General features: G+C 41.8%; 1 protein-coding gene across 1 annotated transcript in view; it reads right to left on the bottom strand.

Annotated features, from left to right (window-relative positions):
* TGFBR3 (transforming growth factor beta receptor III) overlaps positions 1-15,252 on the bottom strand; it is a 180,578-nt gene that overhangs the window by 112,110 nt on the left and 53,216 nt on the right. The gene's annotated exons all lie outside the window — the stretch shown is intronic.

Raw genomic sequence — 15,252 nt, 5'->3', positions numbered from 1 at the left:
ACAATTCAAAAGGCCCAGGCACAAATTCTAATCAATCATACTTAATCCCAGTATATCAAAATTCCTCAACAGATCCCATAAATGAACCCTACAGATTCAAGGAATCCACCTACTGCATGTTGTTTTTTTGCCGCCAAGTCACAGCCGATTTATGGCGATCCCGTAGGGTTTTCAGGGCACATCAGAGGTGGTTTGCCATTGTCTGTGTAGAGACCCTGGTACTCCTTGGTGATCTCCCATTCAAATACTGACAAGAGCCAGTTCTGCTTAGCTTCCATGATCGGATTAGATCAGGCTTTTTGTTGTTCAGTCGCACAGTTGAGTCCGACTCTTCGCGACCCCATGGACCAGATCCCGTCAGGCCTTCTGGTCTTCCGCTGTCCCCTGAAGTTGGCTCAACTTCATGTTCGTTGCATCTATGACACTGTCTAACCATCTCATCCTTTGCCATCCCCATCTTCTTTGACTTTCAATCAAAGATCAGGCTAGCATGGACCATTCCAGGTCAGGGCCAGTTCTGCTTATGAGAGGTGAAATGAATAAGCAGCAGTTCTAGTCAGCATAAAAGCTGTTAGCCTTCTGTGGGATTCTGAGCATAAGTTAAAACATGTAACATCACCCACTGAGTTTAGGTAAGAAACATTATGCATATAACTGCATCAAGAATGAGAACCTGTCCTTACCAACCACAGTGTGTGTAAATAGAGCATACTGTAACATGAACCACCAAATCCATTTGTTTTCTTGTCTGAATGCAGATACAGATTTATGAGCTTTCAAAAATGAAATACTGTCACCTGCAAAATATTTTTGGTTTACAAATAAAATCCAAAAGAATCCATACCTCTCAGCTCATCACACCAGAGGGAGGTCAACAGGATTCCAAAACAATGAAAAGCATCCTTGGGAGGCAGAAGCAGACGGTTGCTCGTTAAATAGAAAACATTTGCTTGCTTTAATTCTATTTAAAGTCAGAAAGCCAACTTATGCCAACTACCCCACAGAGATCAAGAGACTGCTCTCTAAAGAGCTACAGCATGAGGCCTGGGTATTTTATTTTTTTGTAAAGCTTGTACTACAGAACTTGACATTTAAAAGATGAAAACTTCCTTGACACAGAACTATGAAGTGATTAGCTACATTCTAATGGTGATTGCACAGTTCTACAATGGACTGTATAACTGCCTTGTCATTTTAGTATTCTGTACTGTATATGCTCCAACTATGATCTGCATTACCATTAGACTTGGATGTTTCATCTTACTGTGCTAGTCCTCATATAGACTGATCTGTAGGCCAGGTACACTAGTGCACATGCTTCTAATAAAAGGAGGTGAAGTGTGTCTTTAAAATTTAAGCCACGTTGGATACATCCACTGCCCTGTATCCACAGGGGGAGAGGACTCTGAAGCATTAATTCTGCCTCCACCATACATGGGCAGCATATTCATCCTTGTGAAAAAATGCCCTTGATGCAACCTGCACTGCAAGCAAGGCCGGCTCGGGCCCCCCCCCCATCCCAGCTCTCTGCGCTGGGACGCTGTTGCCGTCCCGCCTTCCTTGCGGCGGCAAACCAGCCCCCGACCGCCATTGCCTTCGGCGGCGGCTGGGAGCTCCCTTGTGGGCTGTACCTCGATCAGAAGGCTTGAACTCTCTCTTCAAAGTTCTTTTCAACTTTCCCTTGTAATACGTGTCTACCATTGGTCTCATGCTGGTAATCATGCCATACCGATTCAGATTCTTATGCTTTAGCTGTACTTGACTTTGCAACTACATAATCCATGATTATTGGAAGTTGCATGTATATAAGAAAGGGTTCTCTCTCCCACAAACAGTTTTTGAACTTCCTGGATATTCTTTTAAGTCACTTTCTCTCATCTTGCATAGTTTACTCTTATAAGAAAAGTTTTTATGGTGAGCTAAAGTAAAATTTATGGGCCCGCAGTGGCTCAGAGGTTAAGACGCTGAGCTGTAGACCAGAAGGTCTGTAGTTCGGCAGTTTGAGACCCTAGTACCGTGTGATGGAGTGAGCTCCCGTTTCTGGCCCCAGCTCCTGCCAACCTAGCAGTTCGAAAGCAAGAAATTGCAAGTAGATAAATAGGTACCACTTCGGTGGGAAGGTAACAGCGTTCCTTGCGCCTAGGTGTTTAGTCATGCCGGCCACATGACCACGGAAACATCTTCGGACAGCGCTGGCTCTTCGGCTTTGAAACGGAGATGAGCACCACCCCCTAGAGTCAGATTCAACTAGCTTTTGAGCAAGGGAAACCTTTACCTTTAAAGTAAGATTTAGGCTGCTGATTCACAGAAAAGTAAAAGAATAGCCCTCATTCATAGGGGGATCCAGAAATTGTGTATTTTTTCATTCTTATTGGTACTTTCAGGAACCTAGGCAGGATATAACTGATTTTCTTACTCTCAGTCAAAACTGTGACTTTCCTCACTGGTTAGAACAATGTTTGGAAGAGTTTTGTTCACCACTAAACAATTGAGCCCAGCATTTTTTTGCACATTTTGCCTAGTATGCTGGGATCTCTAGGTCCTTTATTTGCTTTTTTTTTTTTTTTTTAATGAGATCCAGGACTCCAGACCATCCAACTACGCAAATGTGCCCAACAGCTGGGCAAAATGTGTACAAGTGAGCAACATGGCAGGGCTGAAACATTCTAGCCAGGTTGTTGTAGTTTAAAAATTCCCCAGAAGCTCTCCCATCACCAAGAAGACTGAACCAACACATCCCTACTCTCATACTACCTGCAAGTAGAAATAAAATTTTCTGGACACTACTGTAAAAATGCACAATGGACACACAGACACCACCTTATACCAAAAACCTACTGACTGACAAACATAGATGCCTCCAGTTACCATCCTAAACATACCAAACGATCCATTGTATACAGCTGGCTCTATGCTACAGCCACATCTGCTCCAACCCTACAGAGAGAGATTCTCACCTGCGGGATCTACAACAAACCTTCTTGGAACTAAAGTATCCACCTGATGAAGTCAGGAAACAGATTAACAAAGCCAGAATGGTACCCAGAGAAAACATGTTCCAAGACAGGCCCAAAAGAGACAATGACAGAACACCACTCGTGGCCACATACAGCTCTCAACTCAAAACAGTTCAATGCATCATCAGCAACTTACAAACTTTAATGGATAATGACAATTCTCTCTCACAAGTATGGGGGGGAGCAAACCTTTTCTTGTGCATAGACAGCCCACCAATCTCAAACAACTCCTCACCCACAAGAATGTAACATCTAATTTGAATGTGGACACTGATACCAGAGCTTGAAATAAACCCAGATGCTAGCTGTGCTGTCACATACACCCAGATAATACAATCACTGGACCCAACAACATCAACTACAGCATGTCAGGCTTATTCACATGCTCATCTTCTAACACTGTATATGACATTAAATGCCAACGATGTCCTTCTCTACATAGGCAAACTTATGTCAAAGCCTGAGATAGCTGCCTAAATTGATGTAAAAGAGCAAGAGCCGACTGCAAATAAAAAGCCCGAGTAATAACAACTGCTGTGAATTATTTGATATTGATACTAGCATTTTAATATGTTTTAATATGAATACTCAGAATTGTTTTATTATGAATATATAGTTACAGTATTTTATTGTAATTTACTGTAATTTTATGCTGTTTTGTAAGCTGCCCTGAGCTGGGCCTGGCCGGAAGGGCAGGATAAAAATTTAATCAAATCAAATCAAATCTGACATCAAAAATCACAAGACTGAGAAACCTGTAGAAGAACACTTCACCTTTCCAGAACATTCAATAGGTGACCTCAAAGTAGATGTTTTACTGCAAATGAACTTCAGGAACAAAGGGAAATTGCTGAATTACAAGTTATTACAACACTTGCAACACCCCCCAGGACTTAACAGGGGTATTGGTTTTGTACCTCATTACATATGCTAAACTCATTCAAACCTTACATCTGTCTTCTCACCAAGAAGGGATATACACCCTCTTTATTTTAGTGTATTTCTTATTTTGAATAGTAGATTAGAATAGTGTTTGTAATGTAATGGAATGAATATTAGAACTGCCCCCTCATCATTCTCTTTGTTTTTCTGCCTCCTCACCTCCTCACTCTTTCTCTCTGGTCTAGTAACAGAGGAGAGCCAGTTTAGTGTAGGGGTTAAGTGTGCGGACTCTAATCTGGGAAAACCGGGTTTGATTCCCCACTCCTTCACTCACAGCTGCTAGATGACCTTGGGCAAGCCATAGTTCTGTCAGAGGTGTTCTTGAAAAAGAGCAGTTTCTGTCAGAGCTCTCTCAGGCCCATCTAGCTCACAGGGTGTCTGTTGTGGGGTGGGGAAGGGAAAGGAATTTATAAGCTGCTCTGAGACTCCAAGTGAAGGGCAGGGTATAAATCCAATCTTCTCTTCTTTTTTCTGCCCCTCATCCCATCACTCTTTCTGCCCCCATCACTCTCCCAGCCTCCTGCCTGCTTCCTTCCCCACCCCAAAGAGCAGCAGCAGTGGTGGCGGTGCTTCCAGCCACCCACCTGCTTCCTCTCCCCCCACAGCAGCAGTGGCAGCTCTCCAGAAATCACAACGGATCTCCCAGCTATAGAGATCAATTCACCTTAGGGCTGCCAGCTCCAGGTTGGGAAAACCCTGGAGATTTGGGGATGGAGCCTTGGGACAGTGAGGCTTGGGGAGGGAAGCAGCCTCAGCAGGGTATACTGCCATAGACTCAATCTTCCAGAGCAGCCGTTTTATCCAGGGTAACTGATCTCTGTCACTTGGACAACAGTTGTAATTCTGGGTGATCTCCAGCCCTCACCTGGAGGCTGGCAATGGTAGTTCTCGTGGAGGAAATGGCTGGTTTGGAGGGTGGCATTATAGCTCCCCTCCTCAAACCCCACCCTCCCCAGGTTTCACCCCTCAAATGTCCAGGAATTTCCCAACCTAGAGTTGGCAACCCTATTTCCTTCCCACGCAACAGTCAACCTACCTTTATCTGCCTTTATCTGCCTTCAGCTTTCTGTCTCCACCCCCCTCCCCCACAGCCTCTACCTAGGAAAATTACAGTCTTTCTCCACTGTGAGGACCAAAGCAATTTACATTATTCTCTCCTCCTTTTTCTCTGCACAACAACCCTGTGAGGTTGGTTAGGCGGAAAGTGCGTGAATGGTCCAAAATCACTTAGTCAGCTTCCACCACAAGATGGCGATCTGAGCCTGGGTCTTGCAGACCCTACTTTGAAGGTCTAACTGCTGCACCTCACTGGCTTTCATAGGGTGGCTGCTGATGAACGGTAGCAAGCAGCTGAGGCTAGGTGAGTCATGCAAATCAGGTGATATCAATTTACCCAGAGGGTGCTGCCTAGAGATGCGAGCCTCCAGGTGGGACCTGGGGATCCCCTGAAATTACTGCTCATCTCCAGACTACAGAGATAACTTCCCATGGAGAAAATTGATGCTTTGGAGGATGGACTGTATGGCATTGAACCTCACTGAGGTCCCTGTCCTCCCCGGGGCCCACCCCAAAACTCCAGGAGTTTCCCAGCCTAGATCTGGCATCCTTACCCCACCCCCATCCCCTGCCGGTGGCCAGGAGGGACTGGGAAACTCTAGACTGCTGCCAGGACTAGGGTTGCCAACCGCCAAGTAGGACCTGGAGGAACCCCCCCCCAAAAGTACAACTGAACTCTAGGCAGCAGAGATCTGTCTCCCAGGAGAAAATGGCTGCTTTGGAGGGTGGACTCTGTGGCATTATACCCAGCTGAGGCCTCTCCCTTCCCCAAACTCCCTTCCACATTAGAGTCCACAACAAAATCTCTAGTAATTCCCCAGCCTGGCACTGTCACTGGAAACCCAAGGCTCCCTCCCTTAAAGGCCAAAATAGGCCTGGAAAAGGCCCTTCCCCCTCCCCCTGCCTTTTACTGACAGAGCCAGTTAGAAGCACTGTTCCCTCTAAGCTGAGTTAGTGTGAGCTAGCTCACAGTTTTTTAGCCTCTGGCTCACACATTTTTGTCTTAGCTCAGGAAGACTGGCTCCAGAGCAGACTAATTTATGCAGTAGCCAAATCACTCATTCACAACTTTAATGCCAGTAGCTCACAAAGTAGAATTTTTGCTCACAAGACTCCACAGCTTAGAGGGATCATTCGCTAGAAGCCCCCTCCCCAACGTTCAAAACTCTCACCATTGATGCCTGGAGTAGATCCCTGCGGAGGCCATTTCAAAAGGTATTGGGGGAAATTCAACCCTCCCAAAGTTTTTTTTTTTAACTTTTTGGAGTTTTCTGCAGAACCAGAAAGTCCCCTGAGACTGTAGAAAAAGCTGTTCGGGGAGAGTAAACCCTCTGTTGGCAGAAATAAGTATCCACACCCAAAAGGGACTTTGGATATTAGATATATAGATATTGGAATGCATTTCTCTGGTCTAGTAACAGAGGAGACGTAACACTGCACTACAAATCATCCCACCTCAAAGAAAAGGATTCTGTTAGTTACGTCCATGCTTGAGAGGAGACAGATGGAGCGTAACAACCAAGTCTCAGTTAATTACCCTTAGCACTCTACAATTAAGGATACATTTACCCATCTATTTCCAAGTTTGACATATTTATTTGCTTCACTGTTTCCCCCCCAGAATTAAATCCAAACAAATGGTTACTGTATAAACTTAGCTTGTTATTCTTGTTTGCATCTGTAAAATCATCTTCATTACGTTGTATGCTAATTTGCTGTTCAACCTCTACCTATATGTATGGACTGGTAACTTCCATTTCAATATATCTGAAGAAGTGTTCATGCACAGGAAAGCTCATACCTTGAATAAAACTTTGTTGGTCTTAAAGGTGCCATTAGACTCAAATTTTGTTCTCCTGCTTCAGACCAACATGGCTTCAAACCATGACTGAACAAAGTCTAATCATGATCAACATTTCCCCCCATAAATTAACAAGAAAGATATATCAGCACTGCTGAAAAGCTGAATACCACAAAATGTCTAATCTGATGAAAAATTAAAAATGCTTAAAATCATTATTTTATCTTATGTACTTTAGCAGGATATTTAACAGAACTGTTTTTAACAGACTTATGGAACGGGGCATTTTAACTAGAGTTCCACTGAAGAATATCTGCATTCTTGCAAAATTAAAGGTCAGTTGAGTCCACAGATTACACACTTTTCCAGCTGTGTATGAAAGAGGTAGATCACTTTACAGGTGCATTTCAGAAAAGGGGGAAAAATTACCCGGTCAAATGCAGGAAATGTCAAATTTAGAATGAAAGTTATGTTAGAAATGTAAAACAAAGTCCCCCTCCCCCCTCGCTCTTAGAGGTAGTATAAAAAAAGCAAGTCTGTGAGTCACGGGACTGGAAAAAATTGAGCTTTACGACTGGGTTTTGGAAGGTATGTCTACATTCAAGTATTACAGAATGACAAGAAATGCGGTAGATGTTAGGATTTTTTTTTTTAAATGTGATATTGGAGTACTTCAATTGGTTTTGGCCTCTCTCCTTCCATTTTAGTGAGTGAAAGTCAAGCCTGAGTTACTGGGGTTTATAATATTAAAGTAAATCAAGCAGCTAACCTACATGTACACCTGGTATCACAACTACATTTCTAATGACTTGTGGATAAATGAATCACCACCCACCATTACTTAGTTTCTCAGCATCTTCTCTATACGTTTTCCACATATCTTACTTGTAGATACCTCTCCATAATGGCTCCAGGTTTTCAAAACAAATCAGCAAATGCTAGACAATTTGATTGTTAAAACTGCATTGGCCCTTCCCTCTTTTGTTATCTCTTTCTCTGTGCTTGGGAGTGATCTCAAACTCAAGTATCTGTGAGAAAATATAATAGTTCTTCTTACACAATTTCTACTGTCCTTTTTTAAAAAAAAAAAAAAAATCACTCTGCTTTGAAATAATTAGTTCTTATCTCCTCAAGAAAAAAGGTCTAAATGTTTCTGCTGGACACAAAGCCCTAAACAAACAGATTTCTGGCTGACACACAGCTTCCTCTGAAAGTTCTGGTGGGCAAAAGTGACAAGAGTTCCAAGCTTAATGACCGATAGTTTTTGAGCCAACGTAGAAAATAACCCTAGAAAGACTTCAGTCCAGAATAAACAAGATAAGGAGGCCACATGAAACACAACAGAGTTTTCTGTGTGCGCAGGAACACTGCAGCTTACTCATTGGGTAGAACAAACCACAGGAGGTACTTTTCAAAACACAAATATAGCAAAAAGCACTGAAGCAATCAAGGAAATCAATTGGCAGACACAGTGGCAATTTAATTCAAGCTCCACATATTGCTGTATGCGGCACTTTTTTGTGATGGTACTCACTGGTACTGGCAGGGGTGGGGAGAGGCAGGGAGGAAGCAACTTACCCTCCCTCTTCTCCTGCCTCCTCCTGGCTGAATGAGGGCCGGAAGCGGGGCGGCCGGAAGCAGGGGGCGGGGCTTTGTCATGTGCCCCGCCTCCGGTACCTCACCCAGGGGAACTGCGATCCCCCTCGAAATGACCTCTGATTATATTTAATATAATATATAGATCTTCAATACACACACACACACACAAAATTTATTTTTTAATAAATTTTTCTTGTCGATTTATAAAAAGGCCTTTGGTCTGATCCAAGATGGCTCTTCTGTCCCCAGATGCCCCAGTAACTCTTCTGTCCCCAGATGTCCGATTTACAGTGTACATAGACCAGGTAGAACTCAAAGAAGAAAGAGAAGAAAAGGACAAACCCATTTGACACCATGTAATGCGCAGATATAAAAGATTACTGTCTGATGTAAAGTAGGGATGGGCACGGACCGAATTACGAACCAAATTTTGTGATGAACCGAGCCGGTTCATGCATTCACAAACTGCAATTTGTGCAATTGTGCTATTTGCTAACCTCCCACAAACTGCCATGGTTTTTGTGACGGTTCGTAAGATGGTTTGTGGTGGTATATTTAAGCCTTCTGGGTTGACTTGTGTGAGTTGTGCCACCAGAGCGCAACATGAGTGAACTGTCAGAAGGCATTTAAATGCCTTGAGTTCACTTGCGCAAGCTGCTGTGACTTCTGCAGGGAGGGGAGAGAAAGATGCCTTTGGCTCCCCGTGCAAAAAGGATTACTGAACTGGCTTGCATCAGTGATGCCCTTTGACCCCCTTGGAAGCTGCACAAACCTCAAGAACCCAAACCAGTTCGTTAAATGGAAAAGCTTGTGGAGGTTCGCAAACCACGGTTTGTGAAACCCCACAAACCACACAAACCTCCATTTTCCTGGTTCATACCCATCCCTAATGTAAAGAGAGGATCCAATCCCAAATTGAAGGACTGTCACATCAGCTTGTCCTCCAAGAGCCTGTCTTTCCAGAAAGCAACTTGTTTTTAAAATAGCCACAGTAGAAGACCAACCAATAGAAACACACCAAAAAAACAACAACAACCCCAAGTCGAGCCCCTTCTCCTTCTTCTCAGGGGACAATGGCGGAATCATCATGAAATAATAAACAATTCTCATGTGTTAACCAGGAATTCTGTATGGACTCCAACTGCTTAAAAAAATTGTTCTAACAGAGGACATGAAGAAATAAGCTTCTGTCATCACTTAGTACCACAGGGAATAAGCGTGTGATAAACGCTGGCTTATGGTATGCTGCCAAAGCCTTATGGTGGGAACAGCTTATCAAATGATCTGTATTTCAGTGTTTGACAAAGCCTACCTTCAGCCCCTCTTGCGTTTGTCGGTTACCAATTTTACCATTTCTCAAAACTCACATATCTCCTTTTCCCCTCAGAAGCAGTAATTTTGAGAAATCTTGGCATGAATATTTTCCCCAATTAGAACACTTTTCACAAACATGATGGAGATTCTGCAGTCTGCTGTTTATACAGACATTCTATTATGGATAGCGTCTTCAATCAGGTCCAGATATGGATAGTCTTTTCCCATAATGGAGATGGCTAAAGATACCAGAAGCTCTGAGATTTTATCTCACTGAGCCTTCCTATGTCATGGGCTGAAAGTTCAACCCTTCATAACTGTAAGGAAACGGGGGTAACCACTACTGTGCGGTCCTATGCATTCTGGCTAAGTTTGCTCCAATCGCGACCACTTTCCTTTTCTACATAAGATTACTAGCTCTTTTACACAAAGGAGGTCCTAGTTCATGATGGCAAGGAGAATTTCCAAGTGTTCAGTTTTACCCTCACTGTAGCTCTATGACAGGAACTGGGAAACTTACCTCTTTAGCTGCTATTTCCTGTGCCATCCCATTCCAGCATACTTGTTTGGTATTGCTCACAAAAAGCTCAGAAAGTTTAAATTTCCTTGACATATAAGCCTAATACCCCAAATGTCAAGGTGACATCCTCCCCTCTCTTACCTTTTTGCAACTAATTAAAATATTGATAATAATAAAACCATGCCTGTTCTACTTAATGTTTACTGTTTGCTAATTAACTACTAATTTAATATTACAAAATATGTAACATGAGGACAAGAACCTATAAATCAGGGGTAGCCAAACTGCAGGTCGGGAGCCGCATGCAGATCTTTCACACATATTGTGTGGCTCCCGGCAGGACAGATGGGGAAGTGAAGGGGGGGACATGCCTTCCAATTGGTCGTCCCTTCCCCAGCCAGTGTTCCCCTCCCTGGACGGGCTTGAGGTTGGTGGGGGGGAACAGAGAAAAAAGCAACTTTAACTTTAAATGTGTTATTAAAGCGTCCCTGCCTGCCTGCTTTGAGAAGGCATTTGTCTCTTTAAATGCCTTCTCCAATCCAAACTGGCTGGTGTGGAGGCTGGGGAGGTGGCTGGGGAGGCTGGGGAGGTTCCTTTCTTTCCACCTCTCCCTCCCCCCTCCCTCCCCATTTATTTGTTTTCTTTCCACCTCTCTCTCTTTTCCCCTTCCTCCCTCCCTCCCCATCTATTTGCTTTCTTTCTACCTCTTTTTTATCTTTCTTTCTCTCTCTTTCAATCATCCTTCCTTCCTCTCTCCCGTCATTCCTTCCTTCCTTCCTTCCCCTCCGTCATCTATCTGCTTTGTTTCTGTTTCTCTCTCTCTCCTTCTTCCTTTCTACCTCTTTCATTCTTTCCACCTTTCTCTTTTTCTCTTCCTTCCTTCTGTTCTTCCTCCCCCTCCTTCCCCATCTATTTGCTTCCTCTGTTTATTTTTCTCTTTCTTTCTCTCTTCCCTCCTCCCCCTCCCATCTATTTGCTTTCTTTGTTTCTCTCTCTCTTTTCCCCTCCCTCCCTCCCCCATCTATTTGCTTTTTTCCACTTTTCTCTTTTGCTTTCTCCTTTTCTTTTTCCTTCCTTCGTTTTCCTCTCTCCTCCTTCCTCCCTCCCTGCTCCCTCCCTCCCCATCTATTGGCTTTCATTGTTTCTCTCTCTCTCTCTTTCTTTCCACCTCTTTCATTCTTTCTTTCCACCTCTCTCTCTTTCTCTCTGTCTTCAACAAATAAATATAATTAGCAAACAAATAAATATCATTGGAAAACAAATATAATTATCAATATCTATTTTACCCCTTTTGTTTTTATTTTTGGCAGTCTCATTTAATGTTAATAAAAAGCAAATTTGCATATTTTAAATAAAAACGTGTGTAGTATTTATTCATGTACTGCAGCTCTCAAAAGATTTAACATTTATTCTATGTGGCTTTTACGTTAAGCAAGTCTGGCCATCCCTGCTATATACTAATAGCCAAAGTCCCTTTTGGGTGTGGATACTTATTTCTGCCAACAGAGGACTTACTCTCCCTCAACAGCTGTTTCTACAGACTCAGAGGACTTTCTGGTTCTGCAGAAAAATCCAAAAATCCAAAAAGTTAACAAAAAAGCTTGGGGAGGGTTGAATCCCCCCCATTACCTTTTGAAATGGCCCTTGGTCTTTCTTGCAGGTCTCCACTTGTATTTTTCTATTCACTAAAGTATGCGACAAGTGTGAACGCCTAATGAACACAGGTCTCTTTTTTCAAAAAATAATGTTATTTTACAGTTTTGAAATGTTATTCTTCCACGGGGGGGATTGTTTCCCATTTTTTTCTCTCCTTTAGATGTCGAGCCATGGCAAGGAACCCTTCTTCTCACTTTAAAGACTACATGTCTTATATTTTAGATGGCACAAAATAATTCTATACAGCTGTAAGTGCATTTCAGCACTTAAGACTAACAAATATCTGTTTCACTAGAATAATTCTACTGTTGATCTTTCACACAATATGTTACGAAGATGAGGATCATTACACCCCTGAAGATGATTGCACATGAATTGCCAAGATTTCCAAACTAAACACAAATGCTATTTTCTTTAACACTGTCCATATGAGGCTAGTTGTTATTGCCTTCTCCATTTTGACTATAAATCATGTTTGAGTTTCTGGGCCTTTTAAACTTGACTTTTACTAATTAAAGATGTCTGTCCATAATTAAGGAAGATTTAACAATACATCTACACAAAAAGTATAAAGAAACCTTTCATCTTTAAAGCATTCAGCTCTAAGCTTTAATTATACTCCCGGGTGCCAATTTCCACAGTTTGTTCATTACCGATTTTCACAGTATTGTACTGCCTTTGGAAGCATTAACTATTTCAACTACAATATATTTTTCAAACCATTTTTAACCTCTGTTTCTCAGTAATATTCAGTTGTCTGGGGATAAATAATGTTCATTAACTTCAGCAGGCTCTATGAGTTTGAAACAAGATTTTTAAAATGGACCCCCCTCTGTGTGGTTATGTGTGAGAGACTTTTTGTTTGCTACACATTCTCAGAGAGTGTCAAAAATATAACTACAATGTGCTGTATATTTATGAGAACTACACTGTAGTACAATGTTTAATGCATGAGGCCTATGAGGGATTTGCTGCAAGAAGGCATTTATTTGCACTCCCTCTCAGCATGTCAGGCATATGTAATTTAGCAGAACCCATAATGTGACAAGTTTAAGGAACAAAACAAAAACACACACTTCTAACATGAAGACACGTGAAATTTATTTTTAATATGATCTTCTACACTATGCCCTTGTGATCACCAAGGTCACATGCAAGCTTCTTTGTCATATCTTTCAATGTCAGCCACAATAGGCAAGCAACACAGAACCAAAATATATATATATGTTTATACTCCAAGCTCCTGGAAGTGTTGTGTAGTGAACATATACATTTCTAAATGGAATGGCAGGAAACTTCCCTACGGATGAACCAATTCTGCTCTCAATGTGAGGTGATGGAGACCATGACTCGCCTTGACAAAACTGGGCACTAAGCCTCAGATTTTACAATGAGGCTAAAGATAACCTTTGCTCTGCTTTGTTTTCAAACTTCTATCCTATAAGCAAAAAAACCTGATCTAATCCAGTTGTTTATACTCTTACTCTCTCCGGTGTCGCCAGCAAGCCTCTCTCTTGCTTCCTGTTCATTTTCTCAGCAGCTATCTCCAAAGGCTACAACCACCCGTCTTTTAGAAGGATATAGGAAATAAACTAGAGATTGCGGATGTTGAATATGCTGCACAACAGTACACAAGAGGCCGCTAGATAACACTCTGAAAAACACAGGAAAGACAGATTTGGAAACCTCTTCTTGGAAGATAATCCATTTAGGTGAGCCCATGAAGCAAGGCAGCTGCCTTGTACTTGAACCCAACCAGTGATTTAGAGCTGAATATTCACAAAAATATCTCTACTGCAGAGGGTGAAATGAAATCGGAGTCTAACTCTGCGGGTTGCAGATTTCTCCAACCATTTAAAGATCTGGGAGATTAGTAGGAAAACACCTTGATAAGATTCACCACCATTGCATTTCCTTGGCTACAATCCAAAAAAATGACAGACATGCCTAAGCATACCCATCTGTCTCCAACTATGGTGGTCTTGGTGTTAGTCTGCTTTTTTAAAGTAATCAGAAATTAATCTTACTCACGGCTGATGTTGCTTTTCTATTTTATACTACAATTCATATGAGGAGTTTTGCAGTGGCTTACAGTATTTTTAAAAATCATATGTCTAGCAACAACTTCAGTTTGTTGTCACATTCAAATTTGATCTTCTTAACAAACTGGGGTTTGTTCCTTTCCCAGTAACCAAGATTATTAACAAGGATTACATCTATATTTGTGCCAGCAAGTTCTTCTGCAACACCAGAGAAACATTCCTGTAACAACAATATGATATCTTTATCTTTATGATATTTTTATTTGTGGGGTAGTACTGGGAAAGCTCCCTATACTAAGGCTACAACATTAAAACAGTCGGAAGCGATGGAATATATTGTGATGTGCTCTAGACTAGGAGCAAAGCTACTAGAATGGATTGTTGAGAATCCTGCTCTGTGTCCTAGATGGGTCTCCACCTTTCCAAATTCTTAAATTCAGATAATAATACAGTACTTCTTCATGGAGCATTTTTAGAGCTCAAATGCTCAGATGTCATGAATTGTTTTCTCTTGCTCTCTCACCATCAGCCTGCTTTGATCTGTTTTCAGAATACTACACAAGTTAACAGCAAGACATTTTTCCCATCTCCTTTGTATTGCATCTTTTCATAGCAACTAGAACAAATGTTCTGTTTTGAGCCCTTCAATGTGAAATCTGAATTAAAAAGTCACTTACACAGTGCTCAAGAACTACTGAAATCAGCAACATTTGCTATCTAAACTACATTCTACACCAATTAAATACAGTTAATCATATTACAGGTGAGCCAATCATTCTGAAAATCTGAAGAGCTGTAAGATGAATGCCAAAGATATGCGGACTAGTCAGGTTAAGAAACTAACTATACTACATGCAAATGTATGTAAAAGATCCATGGAAAGGCTGTAATTTAGAAAACAGAAGGGTAACTCTTTCCCTGTTTATTATTTTTACTGTCCGAATTGCTTTTTCCTCCTGAATTGTGTCACATGTCTACCAAGGTTAGTGTGTGAGTGTAATTCTACAGAGGAGGAAGTTACAGGAGATTTGTAGAGGAGAAATGACAAGCGATTTAAGAGTTATGCTCATATCCCCCCCCCCTTTTTTTTTTGCTCTAAACTCCTCACACCCAAAGAAGCTTCTCTTTAAAAAAAGAGCAAGAGATAAGGGTTGTTATACACACTGGAATGTAATGTGTAGCTAGCTCCCTAACTCTGCCAGACAGAACAATCAGATGCAGAAAAAGAAGATTAAGATTATCTAGGCGCAGATCAACTGACATACCCATTCTCCAGGAGTCAGTAGTACCACCATTTTGGTTCTC

The sequence above is a fragment of the Gekko japonicus genome, unplaced genomic scaffold, assembly GCF_001447785.1.
Source record: "Gekko japonicus isolate JY-2015 unplaced genomic scaffold, Gekko_japonicus_V1.1 scaffold134, whole genome shotgun sequence".
In the NCBI taxonomy this organism is placed as follows: domain Eukaryota; kingdom Metazoa; phylum Chordata; class Lepidosauria; order Squamata; family Gekkonidae; genus Gekko; species Gekko japonicus.
Note: the sequence above shows the minus strand (reverse complement) of the source record. Positions and strands in the feature narration are given on the sequence as shown.